We start from the raw sequence: 7,746 nt of genomic DNA on the forward strand, positions 1-7,746 counted from the left end.
ATGCTGAACTTTGGCACAAAAGATTGGGCCATGCAAGCTTTTCTCTTCTGAACAAACTAATTCAGAAGGACCTGGTCCATGGTCTGCCTGTGTCACAATTCAAGACTCAAAAGGTGTATGATGCTTGTGCTAGAGGAATACATGTGAAGTCCTCCTTTAAGTCAAAAAAGATATGAGCACCTCAAAGCCGCTTGAGCTCCTGCATATGGATCTATGTGGACCTATGAAGGTACAAAGCAGAGGAGGAAAGAGATACATTTTTGTGATTGTGGACGACTATTCCAGATTCACATGGACTCTATTTCTCAGAACAATAGATGAAACTATTGAGGTATTTGTGGCCTTTGTGAAGAAAATCCAGGTGAAGATGGAGTCTAGAGTTGTATGCATCAGATCAGATCATGGAACAGAATTTGACAATGTCAAATTTGATGAATTCTGCAATGAAAATGGAATCACTCACAACTTCCCAGTGCCTAGAACTCCCCAGCAAAATGGAGTAGTAGAAAGGAAGAACAGAACTCTAGAAGAAATGGCAAGAACAATGCTGATTGACAGTGGACTTGCAAAAAATTTCTGCGCTGAAGCTGTCAACACTGTCTGCTATTTAGTCAACAGGTGTATGATCAGATCACTTCTGAATAAGACCCCTTATGAATTGTTGAATGGAAGAAAACCCAAGCTGACTCATCTAAGAACATTTGGATGCAAATGTTATGTTCTCAACAATGGAAAGGACCAGCTTGGTAAATTCAATGCCAAAAGTGACGAAGGAATATTTCATGGATACTCTTCTCAAAGAAAATTCATGGGTACTCTTCTCAAAGAAAATCTTACAAGATATATAACAAGCGGACTCAATGTCTTGAGGAGAGTGTCTATGTCATCTTTGATGAATCTTATCCATCATGTGAGAAGATTGTTGAGGAAGATCAAGATGGAGAACCCTTACTTGTTCCTGGTGAAGTCATTAACATGACAAACGAAAAGGCAAATATGATGAGTCAAGTAAAGGAGCCAAATGAAGACAATGCTGCCTCATCATCAACAGAACCAAGCACCTCATCACAACCACAGAAGCTGAAGAAAGGGTGGTTGATGCAGTTTAGGGAACTCCACTAGCACCTGAAAAAAGGATAGAGGAAAATCATCCAAACATACTTCCCTCCTCTCAGAGTGAACCTCAGGCGTCTAACTGGAGACACCAAAGCTCTCACCCTATAGACAACATCATCACTCTTCTAGATTCTGGAGTACAAACCAGGTCAAGAGCTAGAAATTCACTTGCTTTCTCAGCGTTTCTCTCCCAGATAGAACCCAAAAACATCAAGGAAGCTTTGAAAGATGTAGATTGGATTATTGCCATGCAAGACGAGCTGCATCAGTTTGAAAGAAATAATGTGTGGCACCTGGTACCTAGACCCACAGATCAAACCATTATAGGAACCAGGTGGGTATTCACAAACAAGCTCAATGAACATGGAATTACCACAAGGAACAAGGCCAGGTTAGTTGTCCAAGGATACAATCAAGAGGAAGGGATAGACTATGTGAAACGTTTGCTCCAGTGGCTCGCATGGAATCTATCAAAATTCTAATTGCTTTTGCATATCATATGGAATTCACCTTGTTCCAGATGGATGTCAAAAGTGCATTTTTGAGTGGAATCCTTAAGGAAGAAGTCTATGTGAAGCAACCCCCAGGGTTTGAATGTCATGAGCACCCTGAATATGTGTTCAAGCTGGACAAAGCTCTGTACGGGCTAAAGCAGGCTCCTCGATCTTGGTATGAAAGATTGTCAAAATTTCTCTTAGAAAATGGTTTTAAGAGAGGGAAAATTGACAATACTCTTTTCTTAAAGAAACGAGGAAGGAACCTGCTCATTGTTCAAGTTTATGTTGATGATATCATTTTTGGGGCAACGACTGACTCGCTGTGTGAAGAGTTTGCAAAACTTATGGGAAGTGAATTTGAAATGAGCATGATGGGAGAATTAAATTTCTTCTTGGGTCTTCAAGTAAAACAGTCTCCAAAGGGTACTTCCATTTGTCAGCAAAAATACATTAGGGAACTTCTGAAGAGGTTTGACATGGAAGCATCGAAAGTGATAGACACTCCCATTGCAACTGCCACTCGACTGGACATGGATGAAGCTGGAACTCCTGTGAATCAAACTATGTATAGAAGCAGGTAGACACGCATGTCAAGCATAGAAGCAGGTAGACACGCATGTCAAGCATAGAAGCAGTAGATGCAGTACATGACCGATAAAAGATGATTTTTTTTAAAAAAGAAGGGGGAGCTTGAAGAAAATGTTTCTCAAGAACCAGGTCCTTGTACTAAAGGTTAGTAGTTCTGTACATCCTTTAATACACGTCTTAAAAGGTACAAAATACAACTGCCATATCATCAACTTTTCAGATCCGGCTGTCACGTCCCTTCAATTCAAACGTTCCATCTCCCTCTGAAACATCACAATTCTCCACGCAAACCGTCGTTTCGGAACCGGTGCCTATTCTTCTTCCTTCATAATTATCCTCTCTGTTTAAAAAACCCTCTCCTCTTCCTTTCTTCACCATAAGCCCTATCATCACACCACCTCTCCCAATGGCTGAGAAAACTTCCGATCTCTATGCCTCATTTGTAACCACCTCTGGCCCATCGATGGAACCCCTCACCGTTTCTGAGTCTCTGTCACCCTCTATCACTCCTACTGCTCCAGTCACACCTTTCCCAGTTTTCCAACCTTCCTCCAACTCAGAAACACTAAATGGAGAACAAGGTCACAACACTGAGTTTGCAACAGGCTCCGCCATTATTGCAGTCGACTCCATGGTTATGGGAACACCGGTTGATAAAGAAAAGATGGTGTTTGTGGTATCCGCTGATGGGATATTGCATAAGGTCATTTCCCAGAAACACGCGTCACAAAGTGTAAGTGAAGAAGGGGCCATTATTGCCATTGAAGGAAATGCAGTAACACACCCTACTGAGGCTTCACATGGGGAATCTGATCCCACTCAGGAAGACCCAGGTCAGGACTCTCATGCCCAGGACAGTGGTGTTCCTGCATTCAACGCTGTGCCCCTGGAAATTCAAGGACCAGAGATGCAATCTAGTGATGAAGAAGACCTGGACAACGTGGCCCTAGACACATTCATAAGTAAGCAAAGGGTTGTTTCTACTCCTGAGTCTGAAATCAAGTGCCCCACCACCCGGCTTCAAGTCAAGGTGGCCTACAATTCTGCACTCCAAAGGAGCAAGAAAAGCAGTAAGACGAAAAGAAGAAAGTTGGTGAAGGATGGTGTACCTGTAGGGGATGAAGCTATCCCTGTTGTTGAGGTGGAAGAAAAGACTCCTGAGGAACCTGGTTCCCTTGTCAGGCGATCCTCGAAAAAGTCTGAGTCTGTTTCTCTGGAGAAAGGGTCTACTTCTAAGTCTAAGATGAAGAAGGTAGTGAGTGATGAGGAAATTCGTGTCAAGTCCAAAGAGAAAGGTAAATTCAGTACAGAAAAGCACAGGAAACGCAAGTCTGAAATAGTTGAAGAACCTAGTCGTGGAAAGAAAGCACGAAGTGAGGTCTGCTTGGGCTCTGAGCGTTTAAGGCATCAGAAAGTACTGCTGGGTCGCACGTTTGACCCAACCATCTCAGAAATGGCTGGAATGCGCCAAATCCTGGAAATGGTGGAGTTTCAACAGTGGACGCATCTTTTCTACGTTGATGCTCCTAAAGTGTATGAGGAAGAGGTCCAAAGTTTCTTCGCCAGTCTGTTTCCAGTTGATATTGACCATGTTTGTGCTTTGGTCAATGGTGTGGACATTGTCTTTGACGTGCAAGTGCTTGGAGAAATTTTGAAAGTTCCTACAGTTGGCATGAAGAGTGTTCGAGATGTTTACCAGTACAACTTCCGAAATGCGGTGGTGAAAGATAACTCCAATCAGAAAGGGGACCAGATAAGAAAGCACTACTTACTGTCTACCAGTTGTTGTTTGAGCTGGTTAACAAAGTCCTACTGCCTCGAGCAGAAAGGCGCTCTGTAACTTCAAAATCTGATCTATTCTTAATAGAGCAATTGGACGGTTTCAACCCTGTGAGTCTGCCTGCTATAATGATTGAGTACATGCAGAAAGTGGCTGATTTCAAGGATGGAAATCACGTGCTTCCCTACAGATTCTTGCTCATGAGAGTGTTCCAACACTTTGAGGTTCCTTTAGGAGCAGGTAAAGTAGGGACCCGTAAGCAGACATTCTCTCAGACAACCTTGAAAGAGTGTGAGTGTATTGAGAATTATGGGGGTGTAGGAAGAACTTCAACTGTGTCTCAGCTCATCAATGCCCAGAACAGTGCAACTGAGGAGATACATCGATTGAAGGCCAGAAACGCTATCTTGGAAGGCCAGCAAGCTCTAGCGGTTCCCATGTTGAATGATGAGGTGATTCGCTTGACCGAAGAAAATGCTGACCTCAGGGCGCAAATTGAGAACCTGAAGGCTGAACTTCTCCACAAGCAAATGTCGGGCAACGCCCGAATAGACCTTGTTCTCCAGACACTTACTGCAGCTTCAAAGCTTTTTCCTCCTAGTGCCCCCTAAGATTCCCTTCAGCGACCAGTTTTCTTGATATTTTTTTTTTCTGTTGTTGTTTGGTGGTTGTTTTTTTTTGTGTGGTTGGGATGTACTACTACTACTGCTCCTGTGAACGAGTCCAATGTTGTCTCTTCCTTTTTCAAAGGAAGAGGCATATTAAAAATTATTAATATGAATCCTCTCTTATTTCGTCTAGTACTCTCTACTTATGTTCTATTCTTTCTCATGATTGTGTGCACATTTGTGGCATGAGTTAGCTTAGCTGAACTTCTTTGTGCTGATTATTCTTATTAATAATGCCAAAAGGGGGAAGAAAGAAAGCCTAATATAGGACATAGGACTCAGGGGGAACCACATTGGGGAACAAGTTTGTATGAAAAGGTAAGGCATAGTCTCAGGGGGAACTACTTGAATTTTTTTTACTGCCCAAAGCCTGACTCTATAACAGTTAAGTTTGTCATCATCAAAAAGGGGGAGATTGATGGATCTTAAACACTTTTGCCTTATATTATGATGATCTAACAAACTTACTGCTCAGAATCAGTTAGGGAACCTAAATTGCTGCAAACGTTAATGGACTCCAGTAAAAGATTAACTGCTACAGATTCAGGAGCTAAGAACCAAAAAAGGACCTGATGCCCCCGTGGTTCCTATATAGCAGTATAGAGTCAATTGGACACAGTTGGAACTGAAGTGACTGACGACACTGTTTCTGCCGCACTACACCACACTGTTAGCCCACTCATTCTCTAACCAAACAAAGTACACACATCATTTCAATTGATGTGATCAAGATGTACCAAAGGCGATCTATACAAAAACATCACTGGATGGGTTCTGTTTCTCATTCAAGCACTTAGCAAAAACAGAGAAATAATCCTCTCAAGCTTGAAGAACAAGGTTGAACGCCACTACGTACCAGTTCCTAAAAGATTGATTGTTGTTGTCCTAGTTGAGTTGTAACCTTGTTATTGTACTTACTATATCTCCTAAATCGCTTACTTAGAAGCATACTGATTAGGAATTCTCTTGTAAATTCGTAAACTCGTTTAGTTTATGTTGTGACTAGATTTAGTCATAAGGAAAAGTCTTTGTAATCGTAGAGTTACAAAGTGGCTTGTGGTGAGAGCACCACAAGTTAGTAAAAAGCCTTTGTAACTAGGATAGTCACAAAGTGGCTTGTGGTAGAGGTACCACAAGTTAGTTGGATTGCAATCGGAAGTATTGAAAAGTGGCTTGTAATAGGTAAGATTACAAGTTAATGAAGTTAAAAGCCTACAGTGTAGGTCGTGATTTTTTGATCCCCTTGTGTGGGATTTTTCCACGTAAAAATCCTCTGCCTCATTTACTTACTGCTTTACTAAGTGTTCACATCAGAAACTTGTAGAGGACCAGGTGCTCTACGATTTAGTGGACCCATACAAATTAATATCATGGCATACAAAATAACAAAATTTGAGGTAAAGGAACTTCCCTGATGGATCAATCTTGATCGGAGACCATCCCGGGGTCCAGATGACACGCACGACCTAGAGCTCGCAGCCAGCCCATTATTTTCTTCTCAGATTTCGCATTCTGGGTGGCCAAAGCCTTAACTCGCGTCCCTAAGTCTGCGACAGTGGTACGCATTCCGTCTATCTCCTGCTCTAAGGCTGCCAATCAGGTAACCCAACCAACCCCAGATGGTCCTGCAGCTTCTACAACCGGCGCTTGGGTGGGCGGTTCGGCCTCCGCTTCTGCCTGCTCATCCTCTCCCTCCTCAGATGCATCTGAGTCATCACTATCATCACCGCCAGGTACCACAGGCTCCTTCCCAGTAATCACCTTGTCAGCTCGAGACTTTGTATCTCTCGGTACTATTCCATCCACATTCAAATTTTCCGGCACCCGAGCTGCCCGGCAAAGCCTAGTGACTAAGGAGGGGAAGAAGAAACCATACCTCTTCACCGGACAACGTATAAACATCTCCTCGTGAATAAGCTTGGCTACGTCAAAGTTATAACCATTTATAAAGCACCAAATTAAAGCAGCTCGAGGGGCATTCACTTTCGTGGTATTGGAGGATGGAAGCAGGCAGTTGTTGATGACATACAGCCAACACTTCCCTTCAAAGGTGAGTGCCGCTGAATGGAACTTCTCCCCATATTTCATCCACACAATTTCCTTGCCAGGTACACAAATTGTTTCAAAGAATAGCTCCCACTGAGTGTATTTTCTGCCATAAGCTTCATAATAATCCTCCATCTTCGTCACAGGTGCGGGCAATCGATATATTCTCCGAATAGCCTCAACAAAGGCATCCACAGCCTTTTTGCGCGTTGTTACTAGACCATTGACATGTTCTTTAACATTAGCATAGAACTCGCGCACAGCCATCACATTCCCATCATCTGGTTCTTCAAAGAAGATTTGTAGCCCACGCCGGACCAGCTCATTATACAAGTTGGGACAACCAAGTTGGAGCGACCCTATATCCATGCCCCTCTCCGGTATTAGTTTTTTAGAAGCCTTATCAGCAAAACGGTCTTGAGCCGCGGTGGAGACGAACCTGTTACTATCAAAAGAACGAGCAGGAGCTGAAGCGCGCGCCTTGGAAGATCCAGCTTGGCCACTGGTGAAGCACCTGTTGTTCGGCATTTCCTGGAAGGTGCCATAGTACCTGAAAGAGGAATGGCATTAGCACAACACAAAAGATGTGACTCAACTGCGGTTACTCAGACTTCACCCGCACAATTGGTCACAATCACCATTGACACTCACTGTGGCATTTTAACAAACACGTTGTGGGCATCATTCTAACACTCCTCTTCTAATCATGTTGTAACCCAATAACCACCACAATTGCCCCAAATTCACCCAACTAAGGTAAGAGATACAACTCCACAAATACCACCACCCACAAGCACTACATATATACTACAAATTGCTTCTAAGAAAAGAGAAGAAAAACTACTACATAATTAAGAATTCAATAGAAAACCTAACAAAAATTAGCAAAAAGAAAACCTTACCTGAAGTGGGAGGAGAGCGTGATAAGAGAAGAAGAGTAGTGGAGCTGGGAGTGGATTGAACCGTGGGGTAATTAGGGCTGGGATTATTTGGGAATGGAGAAAAGGGCGTGCTTGAGGGGCAGAGTTTTTTTCTCTTTTGTTGTTAAGTC

This window comes from Nicotiana attenuata, unplaced genomic scaffold, assembly GCF_001879085.1.
Source record: "Nicotiana attenuata strain UT unplaced genomic scaffold, NIATTr2, whole genome shotgun sequence".
Taxonomy (NCBI): Eukaryota; Viridiplantae; Streptophyta; class Magnoliopsida; order Solanales; family Solanaceae; genus Nicotiana; species Nicotiana attenuata.